Raw genomic sequence first — 22,392 nt, 5'->3', positions numbered from 1 at the left:
AGGAACACCATGGTGTCCTCCACGTGCAAGTCCTCTCCCTCCATGGCAGAAAGGAAGAATGCTCGACTAACTACAGAACTGCTACATAGCAGCATACTTCTCTTAATACTTACTCATGGTTTCCCTGGAATCAAAGCACTCAGCTCTCTTTACCTGGGGTATTTGAGGGGCAACTGTATCAAATCCCAGCATTACATTGTTAGAACTGCACATAGGAATAGCTGACTGCTTGGTAAAGAGTTTAACATACTTGCAAAATTATGAAGGTGGCCCTTTTTAATGTTGGTTACACTTGGGAGGTTTTCCCTTTGCTGGAAGGAGCTGTTTCCCCAGTGATCAGGCCCAGCATGTCTATAACTCTGCTGAGGCCGCTAAGTACTACTACTAATACTGCTACTACTACAACTACTATAACTACAACAGGCACTGCTCATGGTGCCCATGGCCTGGGGAGCTGCTGTATGTTGACCCTGCTATTGCCTCACTCTGTGTGCTGCAGCTGCTGCTCTCCAGAGAGCAAGATGGCAGCGACTCTTGGTATGCTTCATGTTGGGGGCTCCTGCGGTTGCTGGCCCCTGGAGGTGGAGCGTGCAGAGGCAGATTCTGATGGCCTCAGGTTCTGCGTAACCACAGGAAGGCTCCAGCCCTGAGTGTCTGGTCAGGCTGGGGACATTGAACTCTGGCTCACAAGTGCAGGCTCTAAGGCCGAGCAGGATGGCCAAGGGCTCCCCAGGCCTCGGCCAGGCCAGAGCAGTGCCCCCAGCCCCCAAGGAGCAGACAGGCTCTGCCAAGCCCAGCCTGGGCACTGCCTCCAGCCCAGGGGCACCCGGCTCTTTGGCCTTATACCCGTGCCGATACCAGCACAGCTGTCACACTCCCATGTGCCACAGTTTTCCCTGCAGCACGTGAGGGTGGCCCTGCTTTGGCCACAGACGCAGCAGTGCTGGAATGAGCCAGGCAGCCCCATCAGCGGCAGCCTCGAGGCCTCCCCAAGCGGCCCAAGGGCTGAGGGCAGGGCGCAGGATGGGGCTGCTGCTGGCTCTCAGCCCTCAGAGCCAGCTGGTGGAGGAGGCTCCTGTGCCAGAGGCTCCACAGAGCTGCTGGGAGCCAGACTTTGTCCCACAGCCAGCTGCATGGTTGGCCTTTCTTTCTGGGGGTCTGGCCTCTACTTTGGAGGGCAGTGGAATGCTGGACTGGAGGCCCAATGTGCCTGGTGGAACATTGGGATGCATTGAGACACGTTGGGAGATGGATAACACATCGGGGGATGACCAGGATGTGTCATCCTGCGATGGTGTCTCCCTACACCTCAGCCAGTGCTCCGGGATCTCTGCTCATCCCTGCTGTTCCAGCTGACTGTTCCTCAGAGCCCTGCAGGAGCACCGGGACTGCCCGCCCGAGGGGGTTTGTGAAGCAAAGCCTCTCCTCCATCCCTTCCCGTCTCGGCCAAGAAAGCTGCCACGGGGTCCCTGGTTCTGTTTTCTTGCTAATGCTGTAGTTATTGTTGTTTGTTTGCCTTGTTATAAATACTAGTAAAGAACTGTTATTCCTATCCCCAGATCTCTGCCTGAGAGGCCCCTTGATTTCAGTATTATAATAATTTGGAGGGAGGAGGTCTACATTTTTTTATTCCAAGGGAGGCTCCTGCCCTCCCTAGCAGACACCAGTCTTCTAAAACCGAGACACCAAGGGCAAATGGGGAGGCCTTACCAAGGGTAGAAGATGGAGACGCTGACTCAGTTGGGCTTAAGAAAGAAAACAGAAAACCTGATAAAGACAAGAGTAAATCAGAAAGGCTCACGAAAACAAGAAACTAAGAGCGCAGACAGACGCCCATCTGGCCCTTTTGTCATCTTACCCTGAAAGGTAGGAAGGTCAAGATGCATTCCTTTCTCCCTTCCAGGACCACTACTCATAAAAAGACCACCGACTTATTTCAAAGAACAAACCAGGCGTGCTTAATTTCCTTTTTCCTCATTAACATGAGAAATGGAGAGTGGGTGGTAACTGAGTTATGAATATGTATTTGTATTCAATACTTTTGTAAATCAAAGCCTTTTACCATTTGTACTCAGGGCTGCGTGCACATTAGGGATGACCCAGCACCAGTCCAGCGCTAATTAAACATATCCTTTCTAATTAAAATAATTAGAGAGTTTTTGTCTATCCAGTTGGATATTGATACTAGATCATATCCATATTTTGGTAAATCCCCTGATACCTACGATTCCCCTCTAATGTATAACCCTCCCTCTTCATTTTTAATTCTTAGGAATTTATGGTTTTTCCCCATTGTCTCTTTCATCTTTCAATATCCAATTTCATTTATCAGCAAACCTACAATTTGTTTGTAAAGGCAAATATCTTTTTTCCATTCATCGGTCAGTGGAATCTTTCCCATTGATTCTTTTATCTCTCAGTGCTAGTTTTACCTACCAGCAGACCCACAGCTTATTTGTAAAGACAAATCTGTTATTCCTCTCAATCCTGTTCCTTTTATTTTTTTAATAATTGTCTTTACAAACTTTAGTTATCGTTGACTTAATTCCTTGTTCCTGGGTCTTTTTTGATTTTGCAATTATTTGCAGTGACATCAATTTCTGTCCTTTTGCCGCCATCTCTGGATCAGTAGGCATAGCTAATACTTGCATCTCTTTGATCACACGTTGAATAATTTGTACTAAGCAAGGGATGATGCATGGTAAAAAGGTTAGAGTTGCTGCAGCACAAAAAAGCATTTGTTTAATCTATAGCTCATGAGGTAACCATGGAAACATGTCCCATTCTCCTGTATATGCTTCCTGTTGTATTTAGACAATAAATGCCTCTTTCAGAAGAATGAAGCTGTCATGGATTTCTTTCTTCATCCCAAAATCTTGTTTCTATTATGGACCTCATCCAGGGTGCTAACTCACTATTAAGGTTTGACTGGGCTGGCCACCTATGGCCAGTTTTCAGATTCCCCTGGGCCTCTGCAGACCCAGCAATTGCTAAGGTTAAAGGTTTCTGCTACTTCTTCTCCTAAGGTTAAAAAATTATTTTCCCAATTTTGGCCCCAGCCTGACAGTATAAAGGTAAGATTATTAAGAGAAACATTCTAATGGTGTCATCTAATTTCCCCACCTAATTTTCACTTTCATGTTGTCTCCTGCACCACCTGTGGTGAGGGAAGGCACAGAAACAGCTTAACATAAAGAAAGCCATGACAGCCAGGATTGGCCTCTAATGACTGGAGGTTGGAGAGAAGGGATGCCCACACAAACTATTTCAGCAGGCAGTCTGTGGGGAGGCACTCGGGGCTCCCCCCGATGTCGGCGCACTGGCTCCTGCTCTGGTCCACTCCTGTGGAGTGTCAGTCACAGCTTCCCATCCTTCTCCTCCAGCTGAGATGTCCAAATCTCCGAGGCTTCAGAGATCTTGACCCAAGTGCGATGGGTCCACCTGTGTTCAGCTCTCTTGACGGCTGTTTCTGTGGTCAGCAACACTTGGAAAGGTCCAAGCTACTTAACCACCAGTGGTGCTTCTTTCCACTCCTTAACTAGGACCCGGTCTCCTGGCTGGATGTTGTGAACAGCAAAGTCCAAAGACAAGGTCTGTGCCAGCTGAGTTTCCTGTTGAAGAGATTTCACAAGAGTCAGTATCTGGGCCACAAATTGTTTTAAATATACATCACTTATCTTTAGCCCTGCCCCAGGCAGAGAATTACAAGGATAAGGATTTCCAAACATCAATTCAAAGGGAGATAGTTGAATATCCCCCCTGGGTCTGGCCCTTATTTGTCGCTCTATTGGGAACCACGAGAAGAACAACACAGACTCTCTTGTGGAGTCGAACTGGAAAATTTCTCTCAGTTCATTATCTCAGGTCTTCTTTATAGACCGATACGTGAAAAGTACAGAAAGGAAAACTCTTATTGGTTAGTAAATTAACACATTACCATCATTTCTTAGTAGAGTTCACCACCCCTCAACCTTGTCTTGCAAGAAAACAAGGAACAGACAAACAGCACCTGCAAGGCTGTCTTCTATCTCTAAGGATTGTTTGAATTCCTCTTTATGAATTCCCAGGCCATTTTCCCAGGCAAGACTGAGAAAGGTATGTGGCCTGCTATTCCACAGGCACTATGCTCCCTGCTTCACTGTTAGCATCCATACTCACTCTTGCAAAAGCCAGTGGCAAGAGCTGTACCCACTGCATCTTAGTTTCTATCACCAGCTTCAGAATGTGTTTCTTCATTTCCCCATTCATCTGTTCAACTTGGCCCGAACTCTGGGGGTGCCAGGGGGTTCCATTGTATCCCTAAAGCAGTCATTACTCCTTTAAGAAATTTTCCTGTAAAATGAGTGCCCCTATCTGAGTCTGTTGCCTCCACAGTCCCATAGCTTGGAATTATTTGTTCCAAAAATACTTTACTAACTGGTCTTGTAGTTGCTGAAATGTCTGGAAACGCTTCTGGCCACCCTGTTAACAGACATACTATTACCAGAAGATATTTAAATCTTGCCACTCGAGGCATTTCAGTAAAATCTACCTGGCATGTCTGGAAGGGATGTACAGGCCAAGGCCTCCCTCCCCTGGCAAGTTTCATTGTAACTCAGTTACTGTTTTTAGCACAAATCAGATGACCCTCAATAGCTCGCTTTGCCAGAGTAAAAAGACCCACAGCAGCGTACATTTTGAGGAAGGCTTCTGCTATTCCTTGGGAGCCCCAATGACTTCCTTCATGAAGTTGTTTTAACAACTGTAAAGCTAGAGCTTTTGGTATCCACTGCTTACTATCCCTTGTAAACCAATTACCCCCTCTTTCCTCTGCCCCACTCTCTTTAACTATCTCAAGTTCCTCTGGTGGAAAAGACAGCTTCTCTGGCAGCGGTGTATGGATGCTAACTGTGAGCAAAAGCAGGGAGCACAGTGCCTGTGGAAAAGCAGGCCGCATAACTTTCTCAGTCTCGCCTGAGAAAAGTGGCCTGGGAAATCGTAACGGGGAATTCAAACAACCCTCAGAGATAGAAGACAGCCTTGCAGGTGCTGTTTGTCTGTTCCTTGTTATCTTGCAAGAGAAGGTTGAGGGGTGGTGTACCGCACTGACCAATAACAGTGATGTGTTAGTTTACTAACTAATAAGAGTTGTACCTTTCTGTACTTTCATGTATCGGTCTATAAAAGAAGATCTGAGGTAATAAACCTCGCTCTCCTGTTCAATGCACAAGAGAGTCTGTGTCGTTCTTCTTGTGGTTCCCAATGGAGGGACAGAGGTGTATTGAGAGACCGCCAGCTATTCACGGCTCTTCACAGAAGGAAAAGTGAACGCCGTTTATTTCTATCTTTAGCACACCTTTTATAGGGTTCTACAGGGTCTGCGGGCTAAGCAAGTTACCATTGGATAATACACACAGGTTTACATTTTTCCTCCTGTACACAAGGATATTGTTTTGCTTTACTCTCTCTTCTGCAGGAAAGGTTCAAGGACTTTAGCCTTTAATATCACGACTTATTCCAGAGGCTGGTTTGTGCAGACAGGCCTTTCATGCCCACCTTCTGTTAGAATATTATCTACAGTTCCCTGATTCTCTTTTTGCACAAACCAGGCTTTGGATGTGACTTGTTCTACATTTTTGCCAAGACAAGATAACATACAACTTAAAACCACCATCCCAATTACATTATAAGTAAAATCCATCCCCCTTCTAGCAAAAGAGGCCTCAGCCATCCGGTGATGCCCCAGCTGGCGAACCAACTTCCAATGGGGTCACTATCTTCTTTCAGGGCATGTAACCCATCCTGTAGCTGTTGTAGTTGCTTATGGATGGAAACTGAATGATCACCAAGATTCAAGCAGCACATGCCTTCAAACTCCTCACAACCATGGCCTTGTGCTAAGAGCAAAAAGTCAGTTGCAGCTCGATTTTTGCAATACTGCATGATGTACACTTCTCACATCAGCTGAAAGTTCACTTAACATTGTGGATGTTTAGTAGAATTCTTTTCTAGTCCGATAAGCGAGCCTTTTTAGAGTTGACAAGATTTTAGCAGCAGCTACTCCTGGAGTAAAGAAGGAGGTTGCCCATATTATTCCACAATCCCAAAAGTCAGGGTCTCTAATATCATTACATTGTAATTCATTCAGGCTTCACTTTGACTGTTTGATGTTTTTTATTTTATCAGCTACATTCAGCAATTGATGCAAGCTTGGATGGAACAAAGTCTTCCATGTGGACTAGCAGGAATTCCATTCCATGCTCTATCTCCACAGATTAGGAATATTGAACTAGGTAATCGCTTTGGTAATTGTCCTGTGAGATTGCACCATGAATAAAAGCTTTACTTTCAGTGTTAGTAACAAGATCAACTATAGGGTTAACTAGAGCTCAGTGTTGCATTACTTTGTTGGAGTGGCTTTCTGTCAGGGGTTCAAACATTATTCATCCACCTGAGGTATTGGTGGAACCTAACAAGTCCAATTCTTCTGGGGGCTCTATGGTAACATTGAGAACTTTGATAATTTTTGCTTGCCAGCAGGCTTCAAGTTGTCTTAATGTGAAGCCAACAGTGCAATTGCACTCTTGCGACATTGCCAATTGATTCAGTCGAGTCTCGTTACTAACTAAACCTTTAAATGCTTGAGGATCCCATTCAGGGACTCCTGTGAGACAGGTGTGAAAAGGATCTCCAGGTGTGGCTAGGCTAAAACACATTGATTTTTTGGCCACTCAAGTGTGCCAGAGTAACCCAAATGTTCTGTCACTTTTGGATGTCAGTTAGCAGACAGCTGGGACTATACACAGCACAATTACCATAAGCAGTGTGTTCCATGCAAATGCCACCATGCCTGCAGACTCACAATTAAGGCATTAATGTTAAATGAACTTTCAAATATGCTTATATTAACTCTTGAAGGGGGAATACTTATACTTTATACTAATATAACAATTACTATACAGGCTGGACTTTTCTTAATTCTATTAACACTTAATCTATATTAAATAAAAACATAACATGATCTCATTCTGTTCCTACAAAAAGGCAACTAAAAGTTTGATATGTACCTTTTAAACACAATATAACGATAACATGGATTCACTATAAAGACATTATAAAAATGTAACAAATACATCACAATTCTATGTCTTCTAGCTTTGACAATAACTCACAATAACTGCAAATTTTACTAAAAATACTTCTTCATAACAGGAATTTGCCTAGTATATGCTTAAGTTGGTTAGGATTTTAAAGTGCAGTTTTCTAGAGAAAAACCACAACAACACAGGATTTGGCAAGTTGCCATTCAGCTTTTGTAGCACTTTTCAGAAACATCAAGTCCAATTCTTAATTGAAATCCAAAATCCAAATTGGTATATATGCAGTTATATGTATTTTATATAACAAAATGACTCCCATTGAAATGACCTTATTAAAGTTGTGGACAAAGCAAACAAATGGGTAATAAATGCTTTAACTTAACTTTCTCTTGTATAGTAAAGTTCTGTGAACTAATTATTTCTTAAACCATAAATCTCTTTGGTAGATAACATTAATTGGAAGGTTGTTTTCTTAGGAGCTGTACATCATACCATATTTTAACCTTAGGTTTTAAAGCTAATTATTGCAAGGTAACTTCTGTTAATATTCACCTTTAACCCCTTCTTTTGAAAAGGGGCCTTTTTAAACTTTCAAAGAATCACAATAATTTCTCTAGTAAAACTCTTAAAACTGCAACTGCATAAACTCATAATTACTTGAAATTATCTCTATTACTATAAAATTATCTCTAAAAGGGTATATAAAAACATTTTAAAAATCCAATGAATCATGACTTTTTAACAAACTGGGTGCTAACCTGGTGCTTTTTCTTAGAGAGGGAGCAGGGGGGAAGGACTGCCCGCTCTGCTGCTGCTGCAGCTCTGCTGTTATCTTTCTTTGTCATCCCCGACATACCCTTGCAGAGAGGAAAAACAGAGAGAAGGAAAAAAACTCACAAAGTTAACTATAACACATACAGTTCTTTCTCTCAATTTCTCTCTTGTTGTTCACAGATAGAGGAAAAAGGGCACGATTTTACAAAAGCAGGCAATGTTACATGAAAAGTCTCTCAGGGCCAGGTTGTAACAATGGTGACCATTGCAGCTTATCAACTTTTAATTACTTAATTACTTAATTAATTACTTTAATTAATTATTTAATTAGTGATGAATTTCAAACTAGATACCATATAGTTAGATATGTAGAGTAAGATTGTAGTGTTAAGAGTGTGTCCAAAAGTGAAGCAAATAGTTCAGGACATATCACATCCTGCCGTAGCTGAACAGACTCTTCCCTGCTGCTTCAGTGTTTGATGCAGAGCTGCTTTCTCTTGATACCGCTGTACTTCGTTTGCACGTAGTGTCTGCTCAATCTGAGCTTGCAACTGTTGCACGAGCTGTTTTATTTGTTGTTGCCTCCCTAATAGATCTTTTTTAGATGCACCATTACAATTGACTGATTCATCTGCTGCCGGTGGTTGCCTGTCTGTTGAATGTATCAACACGCCAAGGGGGGAGAGGGACGTCCTGCAGCTTTCCCCAGTGAACAGTAGATGGGGGCTGGCAATTGGGGCTTTGATTTCTGATGATGTGTGAGGCTGTGCCTGCCTGGGGCTGGCGCCATCTCCTTCCAGAGACGAGTCATTTCTACATCCACATCCGGCGGAGTAACTTCAGGTTTGGGCTCTGCTGCCACGGTCCTGCCTGCCCTGGCACACTCCTGAGCTTTTAAAATTTCCGATACGGTGCTACACTGCCTTCCTGTGAACCCCTTCGCTGGCCAAACGTGCCCAACCCCAAAGAAAGCTCCCAGACGGCTGATTGATGTGGCAGGAGGTGACTGTGGTGCCACGTGCGTTTCGGGATGTGCCATGGCTTCTACATCGGCGGCTACGACTCTGGACTCTGCCTTCATATTCCTTAAGGTATTTAACACAATTTTCCATATCGAACTGAGTGCTATTACGTCTTTACTCTTTCCAGTGATTGCCATTTCCCACATCAGAGCCCTTCTATCCGTCCATTCCGCAACTGCAAAGAGCAGAGGGGGCACTGCCAAGTGCCCATGGTTTTAAGCCCACACAACAAGCTTTTCCAGGTCCTTTTCCTTGACTGCTTCACCTTGTTTAACGAGAATACTCAGAAGCAGTTTTTTTGCCGCTGCAAATTCAACCTCCATGCTGGCGGCGCACGGCGCGGGGAGGATCGCGCCCCCTCACTTATTCCTCCGCACTCGGTCTCCCCCAGCAACCTGAATTCCAATTCCACGTCTTACAGCACTGTTGCAGTGCATTGTTGTTCATTATATTTGATTCAATTACATTCTTTATTGTTAAATTCTACCACCCCCGCCATGTTAATACTTTGGTCCCAGTTGTGCCCTCCTACCCCAGCTGCCAATCCACCCTGATATCTGCCCCTTGTTCCCGAATGTTCCCTGTTCCCCCTCCCATAAAGCTGTCAATCCTCCCTTGTGCCACTCCCCTTCCTGGACCACCCCCTTTGGAATTCCCCTATTCTTCCAAGCCCCATTGGCCCATGTGTGTTGCCGCTGAAGATGAATAGATCACACGGACACAGGTCGAGGTGTGGTGAGAAGAAAGAGAGAGTTTTCAGGGCAACACATGTGCCCCACTCTCCTCCCATTGTGTTCCCCATTGGTTTATGTATTATGTAACCCTGCCTTGTGCTCCTCCCCTAAGTCTTCCCTATTGGTTTATTATTTGTACACTCCCCTTGCTCCTCACCCACACATAAGTTGCTGTACCCTTGTATCTTTTGTCTTTCTTCCCTGGAACCTTCAAGAGAATAAATCCCTTTTGGAAACCACATGGAAGACCTCTCCCTCGTCCTTGCTCCTGCCCTCGACGCTGGACAGCCACTGCTGTAGAGCATCAGCCCTAAGCTGCCCTGCTTTCCAGGAGCAGCCCACTCTTGGCTCGGTGCCAGGAGCTGGCTGGGGAAAAATCCGGCTCCGTGTCACACCACCGCGTCTCACCGCGCACAGGTTGCCTGTCCGGTACCAATCCGAGGTAGCGTCTATCCGCGCTCAGATCCGCTCCACCAACGCCGAAGCCCCCCTGCCCGCAGGGTCCCGTTTGGAGCACCCGATATTGAGAGACCACCAGCTTATTCACAACTCTTCACAGAAGTAAAGGTGAACACCGTTTATTTCTATCTTTAGCACACCTATTATAGGGCTTGCCAGGATCTGCGGGCTAAGCAAATTACTATTGGCTAATGCACATAGATTTACATTTTTTCTCTTATTGTCATGGGGTGACTTTACCTTTAAGATAGCTTCGGGAGCTGGGAAGAAGTTGAAGCTGCTGGAGGCTGATGGGAGTTTTTCCTCTGACCAATTATTGGTCATTTCTGAGAATTGGTGTTGGTTTTAACCATTCAGAAGTAAGATCAACTTGTGAACATCACCTTAAGATGTAAAGCCAGGGTTCTCTTGCTCTCTTTGGTTTCCTGATTCTGAGGAGGTAACAGGCTCTGTCTCGGCCTCCTCCCCCTCCCCCGTCCAGGCCGGACAAGGCTGCAGAGGGCGGGGGGAAGACAAACGGAGCCGGCCGGCCTGACTGGGTTTGCAGTTTCTGCTGCTGAACTGAAACCTGACACCATGAACATCTGCAGCTTTCCAAGACTTTGACTCTTTTACTACCTGGATGAGACTTACAGATTAATCCTTTTTCCCAGAGAGAGAGAAGGAGAGAGAGAAAGAGATAACATGAAGAAGACATCATAAAGCCATCAAAGACAGCGAAGAAAAGAGTTAAGTTTTAGATGAGGAAGAGAGAATAAGGAGATGCTTTAATTAAGCTGAAATATTTTTCTGTTAAAGCTATGGAGATGGACAATAGCGTCCTGAAAAAAAACTCCTTTAATTCATGACAGAGTATATTGGGAGGAATGGAATGTTCAAAGTGTGGATTTTGAGCAAAAGGTGGAGTAATTGTGATACAGTGAGGTGCTGGAACAGAGGGGGGAGAAGTAACAGTTGAAGATTTGGGGCCTTGAAGGGCAAAGAGAAAACTTCTGTTTCCAGGGAGGCTCACAGAGACAGATGAAGAGAACTTTTACCTCTGAATAACTCATCCTTAAAATGACATCCCTAGACTCATTGACCCATACACACCTCAGAGTGATGTGAAATGGGAGGAGAGAACTGATAGCAGATTTCGGGCAGCTGGCATCAGAGAAATAGAAAGCTATAACAGAAATAATTTTCTTGTGAGAAAGTCCATAGATTAGCAGAAGAAGACTTCTGTTTCTCTACAAAGGCTGATGAAAAGACTCTATCAGGAATTGGGACTGTTTTAAACACCAAAGTTCCAAAGTTTTTTGTCTCTATGTTGTCATGTAAACAAGGGAATTGTTGGGTAGTGGGAGAAAAAGGAGTTTTCTGGAGGTTATAGTTTGATTTTCTTATTCTTGTAGTTTTGTTAATAAGCTTTCTTTATTCATTTTAAGTTTTAAACATGTTTTGCTCTTGTTCTAATTCACATCTCACAGCAAGAGATAAGTAAGTTTTCTAGAGATTTTCTAGTTGCTGCTTTAAAACCACAACACTCATACACAAGGATATTGTTTTGCTTTACTCTCTCTTCAGCAGGAAGTCTTCAAGGACTTTAGCCTTTAATATCATGACTTACTTCAAAGACTGGTTTGTGCAGACAGGTCTTTACTAATATATAAAATATTATCTACAAGGGACAGCTCTCCAGCTGGGCCAAGCTGTGCCAGCAGCAGCTGCAGCCGTGCTGGGGAGCCTTGGCCGCTCTGGGCCCTGCTGTGCAGGAGGGTCTCTGTGTGCCAGCAGCAGCTGGGGGCCTCAGCCACCTTCTCTCTCCACAGGAACAGCTCTGTAGCTCCAGCATCGTGGCCAAGAATGTGTGACTCTCCCTCGCCCCTAGGAAGCCCAGAGACCCTCTGGTTTGGCAGCTCTCAGACATGGTCTCAGAAGCACCCTGGAAAGAAGAGCACCAGCACTCCCGGCCACCCCACAGCACCCCAGCTCGGCTGTGAAGTAGAAGCTCCACTGTGGGTACACTCAGGGGGTACAGCCAAGGCAATGAGGTCACATCAGTTTCTGGGGTCACAACAGGCTGAGGTCACAAGAGGCTGAGGTCACAGCAAGCTCTGAGGTCACAGCAGGTTCTGAGGTCCCAACAGGCTCTGGGGTCACTGCAGGCTGAATTCACAACAGTCTCTGGCATCACAACAGGCTCTGGGGTCAAAACAGGCTGAGGTCACAGCAGGCTCTGAGGTCACAACAGGCCAAGGTCACAGAAATCTCTTGGGTCACAGCACACTGAGGTGACAGCAGACTGAGGACATAGCAGACTGAGATCACAGCAGGCTGAGGTCACAGTAGCCTCTGGGGTCACAGACAGCTCTGAAGTCACAGTAGCCTCTGGGGTCACAGACAGCTCTGAAGTCACAGTAGCCTCTGGGGTCACAGACGGCTCTCAGGTCACAGTAGCCTCTGGGGTCACAGACGGCTCTGAAGTCACAGTAGCCTCTGGGGTCACAGACAGCTCTGAGGTCACAGCAATCTCTGGGGTCACAACATGCTGAGGTCAGAACAGACTCTGAGCTCCCAGCATGCTGAGGTCACAGAAATCTCTTGGATCACAACAGGCCAAGGTCAGAGGAATCTCAGGGGTTACAACAAGCTGAGGTCACAGCAGGCTCTGGGGTCACAAGAGGCTGAAGCCAGGGCAAGCTCTTAGGTCACAAAAGGCTGAGATCACAGCAAGCTCTGGGATCACAGCAGGCTGAGGTCACAACAGGCTGAGGTGACAACAGCCTGAGATCACAGCAGGCTCTGGCGTCACAGCAGAGTGAGGTCACTGCAGGCTCTGAGGTCACGTCAGACTGAGGTCACATCAGGCTGAGGTCACATCAGGCAGAATTCACAGCAGGTTCTGGTGTCACAACAGGCTCTGGGGTCACAGTAGGTTCTGAGGTCACAGCAGGCTCTGAGATCACAGCAGGCGGAGGACACAGCATGCTCTGGGGTCAGAACAGGCTGAGGTCACAGCAGGCTTTGGGTCACATCAGACTCTGGGGTCACAGCAGGCTGAGGTCACAGAAGGCTCTGTGGTCACAGAGGTCCCAGAGCCCCGCACTTGCACAGCACCACGAGGACCGAGCAGTCAGTCCTTGACCATGAATGTTGCGGCAGCTGCAGCAGCGGCAGCAGTGGTGCAGACATTGGGACAGCGGTGACAGGACAGTGGTAGCAGCAAGAGCTGTGGGACAGGCAGAGGGCAAGGCATCATGGCCCTTGCTCTGCACCTCTTCCTCCTGCTGCTCCTGGCAGGGGCCCTGCCTGACAGGGCTGCCCAGGCTGCTCCACAGCGAGCATGGCGAGCAGGTGAGCAGGCAGCCTGGTTCCCCTTTCCCCCAGACAGTGCTCCCTTCTCCCTGGGGAGATTGGGGATCCCTGCCCCTGTTTGGAGCTTTCTGTCGCTGGATCTAAGCTGAGTTGGTTCCTGTGTTGAATAAATGGTTTCCTGAGGAGAAGCACATCTCCTTGGAGTCCCATGCCTGTCACCAGCAAGTGCAGCCCCCCTGGACTTGATCATGCGGCTTCAGAGCATAACACTTCTCAAGAACTGTCTGCCCCCAGGACGTGCTCAACTCCTGCATGATAGACACAGTAGTGACACTGTTCACTGTGCCACTTGTGCTTAAATGCTGTTATTTTGGGGTCCAGAAAGTGTACAAGATCAGACAGTAATTTTTTGGGTTTTTTCCAGGGTTTTCTTAAAACTCTGCACACAGCACTGGTAGCCTGACACATAGTCATGCTGCTGTGCACTTGTTTGTAGTCAATGGTAGTCCACAGAATTCTGCTGAGAGTTCTGCTGCTGCCCAGGCCTTTCATTGGCCTCCTAATTGCTGGGCCTTGTCCTGGGGAGCCCGCTCGGGCTGCAGCCAGTGCTGGCTGCCACTGAGGCTGCCTGGCCAAGAGCAGCCCCAGGAGCAGTGGGCAGAGGCAAAGCAAGGTGGGCAGGACAGAGAGTGGGAACGAGATTGCCCTTGAAAGGCAGAGGCGCTCTGGGGCCTGCTCCTGGCCAGGGACCCTGCCCAGAGCCATCCCCTGCTCGCTGGGGCCTTGAGGGGCAGCTCTCCAGCTGGGCCAAGCTGTGCCAGCAGCTGCAGCTGTGCTGGGGAGCCTTGGCCGCTCTGGGCCCTGCTGTGCAGGAGGGTCTCTGTGTGCCAGCAGCAGCTGGGGGCCTCAGCCACCTCTTCTCTCCACAGGAACAGCTCTGTAGCTCCAGCATTGTGGCCAAGAATGTGTGACTCTTCTTTGCCCCTAGGAAGCCCAGAGACCCTCTGGTTTGGCAGCTCTCAGACACAGTCTCAGAAGCAGGAGTCACCCTGGAAAGAAGAGCACCAGCACTCCCGGCCACCCCACAGCACCCCAGCTTGGCGGTGAAGTAGAAGGGTCACTGTGGGTACACTCAGGGGGTACAGCCAAGGCAATGAGGTCACATCAGGCTCTGGGGTCACAGCAAGCTCTGGGATCACAGCAGGCTGAGGTCACAGAAGGCTCTGAGGACACAACAGGCCAAGGTCAGAGGAATCTCAGGGGTTACAACAAGCTGAGGTCACAGCAGACTCTGGGGTCACAAGAGGCTGAAGTCATGGCAGCCTCCTAGGTCACAAAATGTTGAAGAATGGCTTGCTTCTCGAGGCCATAGCTCCCTAGAAGGCCTGCACAACCCTGACTTTGAGTTAGCATGAGTCCTTAGCAAAATATTGTGTCAAAGAAATAAAGAAGACTAATTGTTGATAAGACAATGAAGAATAGATGAGAATTTAGGATAAGAAATCTACTGAATGTATCTTGTGAATGTATCTTATGAAGTTTGTCAGGATGTGAATTCTGCAGAATGTATCCTCTATAACTGCTTAATGTATCTTAATAAGTTTCACTAAAATGTCTCTTATAGAGCTCAGGTGTTATGAGCTGGACCAATGAAATGTAGAAGTTAACACATGAAAAATAGCAATTATCCAATCATAATAGAATATAGATCGCATGTTACATGAGCAATCTAAATCCTCATGGAAGGCAGCCAGTAGGTGACATGATAATTACCACTTCAGGGGGAATGGAGATACGATCAGTCGAATCTCATAGTCGCTGGTCTGGAGTAATCAGGGATGTTATTTTAGAAGGACAATGAGAAGCTGCAGCTGCCTGTTCTCCACACACTATCCAGTACAGCAAGGAACTCTTGATAATGGCCAGCCTGGAGCACAATATACACCTTTTGAATGGAAATTAATGCAACAATTACAAAATAAAATTACTCAATATGGACTACATTCAGAGCCCTCTAAGCAAATGATTAATTATATTTTTGCACCTAATATTTTGTCACCTGACAATTGTATGGCCATAGCAAAACTATTACTCTGTCCCTCACAGTATGTACTAGGAGAGCGAGAATGGGAATCTGGCTGTAAGAGAATTATAAATACACCATGACAGCCAATTGATCCTCTTCATGGTGCCACTATCGATATGTTAATGAGCAAAGGTATCTATGCCTCAGCGGCACAGCAATTACAATTTCCAGCAGATTTGCATAATGTATCTGCTGAGGAAACAAAGCAAGCCCTGTGGAGGATTCCAGCTGATAAAAGGACACCAAGCTACACCACTATCAAACAGGGAATGAATGAGTCTTTTGATCTCTTTTATTAACAGACTTGTCATTTCACTCCATCAGGCAGCAGACCTAACTCCTGAAGTACGAGAACAACTAACAAGGACTTTTGCATTTGAAAATGCAAATCCAAAAGCTAAAATGATACGAACTGCTCTCCCACACACAGCTGACTTGGGAACAATGTTAGAACGCATGGCCAATGCAGTGTATCAACAACAAGCTGCTTTTATGTCAGAGGCTGTGGCTACTGCTGTGAAAAAACAAAATGAAACAATGTTAAATGTAATAACCACCCAAAACTAAGCTTTTGCTGCAGCTTTAAAACCTCTTGTAAAAGGAGGACGCTCCCGACCGACAAATGTTTGCATTCGGTGTGGAAAAACTGGGCATTTATGAAAGCAATGTGTAGGCCATGTCTGGTGTAATAATTGCCAATCTAATACTCATGCTACCATGGCATGTCGGTGTTCGGGAAACGGGCGAAAGAGCGCGAAAGGCAGTCACGCATGGATAACAGCAACTGCCCCCGAGACCCAGAGCTATGCCCCGCAACCGCAGGGAGCCTGGGAATCGACTTGGAAACAGCAGTAGGAGTTACCCTTATTGATAATCGGCCACAAAAGATACCTACAACTTTCAAAGGTCCAATTCATTCCTCTAAACATGATGTAGGAGCATTATTGCTAGAACGTTCATTGGCAGGCTTAAAAAGTATCTTAGTGATACCAGGACTCATTGATGCAGATTACACGGGAGTTATTCAAATGGTTGCATATACACTGCATCCGCCTTTGTTTGTACCTCAAGGCAGTAAAATTGCACAAATAATTCCCTTTCAAAATCTTGTATCTGCAATGATGAAAGGATCCAAACCTATGTGACCCATGAGAGGAGATGCTAGCTTTGGTTCAACGGGACCAGTTGCATATCTAACACTACAAATGCATGATCGTCCTGTTCAAAAAATAACTATCATAAATGGAAAAGAACAAATAAATATACAAGCACTGTTAGTTACAGGTGCAGATATTACCATCATTTCTAACAAAATTTGGCCAAGCTATTGGCCATTGCAAACAACTGCAACTGCTGTGGATGGAGTTGGAGGAGTGTCTGCAGCTGCTTTAGTCACACCTGATCCTAACATTTGTGCTTGAAGGGAAAAAGGCCCGTGCAGTTGCAACAGTAATACCTTTGCCAGAATGAACATTTGCCCTCATTGGTCAAGAATGTTTAACTCAATGGGGACTAGTACTAACTACCCCAGACTGAGTTTTCTCACAGTGGTCCCTGCAGTGCAGCCAGCCCCATGACAACTGACCTGGAAAACTAATGATCCTGTGTGGGTGGAGCAGGGGCCGCTAAGTGAGGAACAGCTGCAAAAAGCACATGAATTAGTTAAAAAACAGCTTAATGCAAGACATATTAAATCATCAGTAAGTCCATGGAATACGCCTATTTTTGTCGTACTCAAGGAATCAGGGAAATGGAGACTTTTGCATGATTTACAAAAGGTCAATGAACAAATACAGGCCATGGCAGCTTTACAACCAGGATTATCTTCACCTGCAATGTTACCACAGATGTGGCCACTGTTAATTGTTGATTTGAAAGACTGTTTTTTCACTATTCCACTACATCCAGATGATACAAAATGGTTTGCATTCAAATTACCTGCAATTAATAAAGAGAAACCTAGTGAGCGATATGAATGGACTGTACTGCCTCAAGGAATGTGCAATAGTCCCACCATGTGTCAGCTGTTTGTATCCACAGCTTTGCAGCCAATACGTGAACAATGGCCACAATCTATCATCTATCATTATATGGACAATATTCTCATTGCACAGGAACACCCTTTTACAGATGAACAATTAAAGGTGCTCACACAAATATTAGCTAATGCTAGATTACAAATTGCTCCTGAGAAAATCCAAGAAACTGCCCCATGGAAGTACTTAGGGTGGCAAATTAGTAACAGCATAATACGTCCACTGAAAGCAACACTGAATTACAAAATACAAAATCTTACAAATGCGCAAACTTTAATGGGTGATTTACAATGGGTCCGCACTGTTGTTGGAATTACTAATGAAGATCTTGCCCCCTTGCGACCTTTATTAAAAGGAACTAACCCTGCTGCTCCAATTGTCCTCACAGAAAAAAAGCAACAGTGTATTTCATATCTCGCTTCTTTACTTGTTAAAAGATGGTCGTCACAGTGTGTAATAAATTTGCCTCTTTGTTTGCTTGCTATTTCACAGCCTTGTTCAGTGTGTGCCATTATTGTCCAATGGCAAAAGAAAAACGGGGGAGAAGATCTGGTTTACGTAATTGAGTGGGTCTTTGTATCAATGCAACCTAAGCATAGCTTACAGACCCGGATGGAACAAGTGGGAGAGACAATTAAAAAAGGTTGTGATCGTACAATTGCTATTTCGGGAAATGAACCAGCGAGTATTCATATCCCAATGACTGCTGCTGATCTTGAATGGACAATGCCTCACTCTTATCCTCTTCAGCTTGCATTATTGGCATGTAATGGGCAAGTAACTAATGAAATTCCAAAAAGTAAAGTTATTCAAATATTGAAAGATCATAACTGGATTCAATTGCCTAAACATTCATTAATGCCTTTAAAAGAGGGACATACAGTTTTTACAGATGCTCGTAAAACAACCAGATGAGCAGCAATTGTCTGGCAGCAACAAGGATCTTGGACTTATCATATTTTGCGTGCTGAACAGGGAGACTCATTACAGGCACTTGAACTAGCAGCTGTTTGTTGGGCTATGTGTCGGTGGATAAATTGTCCCCTTCATGTGGTTACAGATTCATTGTATGTTGCAGGTGTTTTACAAAGGATTGAGGATGCTTTTATTAAGGAAACTCAAAATAAACGGTTTATGCAGTTGTTTCAACAAATACAACAAACTACACAATTAAGATCAGCACCATATTGTGTAATACATATTGGAAGTCATAAATTTCAAGAAGGCCTTAGTCTTGGCAATCATCTTGCAGATCAATTAGCTAGTTGGGTGCAGAGGAGAGTTCCTCTCAATCAGTTTGAGGCTGCTCGTATGGCTCATGAACAGTTTCATCAAAATGCAAGGGGCCTAGGAAGACAGTTCTCATTATCAATTTCAGAAGCACAAGGAATTGTACAAGCATGTCCACAATGTAGTCATCATGGTCCTGGGTTAGGGATAGGAGTCAGCCCTAGAGGGTTGAAAGCCCTAGAGGAATGGCAGATGGATGTTACCCATGCTTCTGAATTTGGCAGATTAAAATATGTTACTGTAGATACCTGCTCAAAATTGGTATGGGCTACAGCCCAGACAGGAGAAAAGAGTTTGCATGTAAAGAAGCATTTAACGCAATGTTTTGCTATTATGGGGGTCCCAGAACAAATTAAGACTGATAATGGCCCTGCATATGCCAGTGACAATATTAGAAAATTCATGCAGCAATGGGGAGTTGAGCATATTGAAGGGACCCAAAGTCTCCTACAGGACAAGCAATAGTGGAACGAACCAACAGAACCTGAAAGGAATATCTTAACAAATTCAGAGACATCTCTGATCCAAAAGAAAAATTAGATAAAGTTCTTTTTGTAATTAACCATTTGTGTGTTTTTGCAGATTGTCAAGATCCTCCAGTTGTCATACACAATGGATGTGTAAAATCAGGTGTTGTAACTAATGAAATATCTGTTGATTACAGAAATCCTAAAACAGGACATTGGATAGGACCAGCCAAAGTCCTATTTAATGGCCGAGGCTACGTGTGTGTTGATACCCTTACAGGACCGTTATGGGTGCCGAGTAAATGGACACGAGCCGCGATCAACCACATCAACAGCGGGATATCACAGCCAGACTGCAAGAAAGTAGACGGTGGCGAGAAAATAAACGGTGGCAACTTGCCCTTGAACCATTAGTGAGAGAAGTCAATTATCTATTAGGTGTACCAGTTGATTATAGAAATCCATATATTGAAAGTGTTTCTTTTTCTGTTTATCTACAACAGGTTAAAGAAAAATTAGAAGGTATAAGGTGTTACTATTGTAAAACCACAGAAAAATTGTAGATAAGAATTGTGTGTGGAGGTTGTAAAAGAGATTTGTGGAAATATCAGAGATCAAGATCTCATGGAGGGTGTCTTAGGTGTTATAGAGAAATTCACCATTTAATTCCGCTTACTGCATTGACAAAATACTTAAATTGTTCTTTAACACAGGCAGAAGCCTTAGCATTATGGGAAAATGTGGGTGCCTTAGAAAGAGCCAGTCTAATATTTAGAATTCAGAAAACAGCAACTTTTACAAAACTTGCTCAGAAAACTAATATAATTGCAGCACAGTGCAGAAACTGTACTATTTCACATAGACAGTGGGAAAGAGTTCAAAATGGCAACTGGCATTTTCATTCTCGTAATTTTACCTTTAATAACAGGCACGTTAACATAGATCCACGGGAAAATGTATGGGTTTCACTCACTCGTAGTTTAAATACCACGACCTTCTGTGCTAGTCTGTCTACACCTCAGACTCCTTTCATTACTTGTCTGATTGGTGTTCCAGTCAATGAATCAAGATGGACTTTGTTAGACAAGGCAATGAAAGAGACTCAGGACATTTTTAAGACAAAGCGTCTAGGGAATGGCCATAACAATTTTTCACAGTGTATAGAGAATTATGATGTTTGAAATGATCATCTTCCAGAAGGCCTTGAGCCACAAGAAATTGATCTAGCAGATTCATCAGATGCTGCTTATTGTATTTATCTAAATGCTGTTGTAGTTTAAGGCCTTGCGGTGCGGAAGAAATCAGGATGTAACGGAAAGGAGTAACCCACCCCTCTCTCTAGGATAGTAAAACCTCCTGCAATTAGCCAGTAGCACCTAACGATGACGTAAGCAGATGGGAGTAACACAATGACCCTAGGTTATAAAATGTTAAATTCCCCTGCAATAAAACACCATTTATGCCATCCATCACATTGATGCTGTGGGATATGGCCCGTGTGGCTGGAGATAGCCACCGTGCTGGCGCTGGCCAGGGTGCCTGCCTTGCTTAAAAACCTTCATATGGTGCCGAAGCCCGGGAGGAAAAGTGGGAAGAAACGTGACAAGAAACTCAGAAAGCAAGGATACCCTGGACCACCGAGCAGCGGCCAAGATAGCTGGACTAATCTTGGCGAGGGAAATCCTGGGCCCAGAAGAAAGATGGAATCGTTGATAAAGGTCGTATCTGAATTATATAAACAGTGGGGGGTAGATTGTAAATCTAAGGATTTTATGCTTGCTGTTACACAGCTTTTACAAATCGGTGTTATAGAGCAGCCAGTGGACATTCTTCACCCTGAGGTGTGGGAGAAATGTACCAGAGCTCTGGCTAATGAAACTAGATTCTGGTAATATAAAACATCTTAAGTCATGGGGTAAGGTCGTTAAGGCCTTGAAAAAAGCTAGACAAAAGCAAGAAACCTGGACAGCAGCAAAAAGCTGTCTGTTGGTCACCCCAAAACTAGGAGTCAGTGCTACAACACAAACTTTAGAGCCTCCAGATGAGAGCAGCTCAGCTGAGCAGAAGGGGACACAGGAGGACGATATGCCCCCTAAAACCCCAAACCCTGAGCTGCCCTCAGAAGGGCAACAGAAAGCAAGAGATTTTTGGAAAAATTTAACAGAAGAAGCCAGAAATGTAGCAATGACAGGAAGGGGAGAAACATCCCCCCAAAGACTCAAAGATGGCGCTGAGAAAAAAAGTTATAAAGCGGGAAAAAATGTCTTTAACAAAGAACAAAGACTGGCCTTGAAAGATGGGCACAGGCAGGAAGTTGAGAGAGATAAGAACTGTGGAGAAGAAAGTGGAGGATGGGTACAGAATGATTGGAATGCAAAGGGAGGAAGAGGAGAGAACAGGGGGCAGAACAGAGCCTGGAGTGAGGGGCGGAGTGAAAGGCAGGGTGAAAGGCGGAATGGAGGGTGGAACAAAAGGCGTGGAGAACCAGGAGGGAGGGAACAGCCCACCCACAGGGGTGGCAGGCGGGGCCGGAGCCCAACAAAAAGGCACAGAAAACAGGAAGTAACCAGCCAGTCGAACTCTGACGCTGATCGAGATACGAGCGATGAATGCTCAGAGCCCGAGTCCTCAGAAAAAAAAACAGTAGAAAATGTGAAGGGGCATGGGAGCAGAGCTACAACAGCAGAGCGAGCGGTTCACCTCCCCCCCGCCCCCAGCCCCCCATAAGACTGAAAGCAAAGCAACAAAACAAAAGAGAAACAACAGAAATCTGGACATTTTGAAGAGGGATAAAAAAGAGAGTTTTAATTGGACAATTCAAAAATTAGAAGCTTTGTAAATTGTATTGTTTATAAATCAGCAAATTGTTGTAATCAAGATTGAGATTTAAAAATAAGTTTCTATTGAATGAAGTGCCTTCAAAAATAGATTAAAAAGTTTATAGATATTTTATAGTGAAATATATACAGATGTTGTATTTTTAATAATATCTGCTGGTTTTGTTTTTACAAAATAACATGGAAAATGATGATATTTATGCATCCCAAGAAACTTAAAAGATTTTTGTTTTGTTTCAGTAATCTCAAAGTTATGTTAACCATATATTACCCATTTGCTTGGTTTTTTGACAATTTTAATAATGAAATTT

Source organism: Cyanistes caeruleus, chromosome 11 (genome assembly GCF_971803275.1).
Source record: "Cyanistes caeruleus chromosome 11, bCyaCae1.hap1.1, whole genome shotgun sequence".
Taxonomy (NCBI): domain Eukaryota; kingdom Metazoa; phylum Chordata; class Aves; order Passeriformes; family Paridae; genus Cyanistes; species Cyanistes caeruleus.
The sequence above is the reverse complement of the archived record's forward strand: the minus strand, read 5'-3'. Positions refer to the sequence as shown.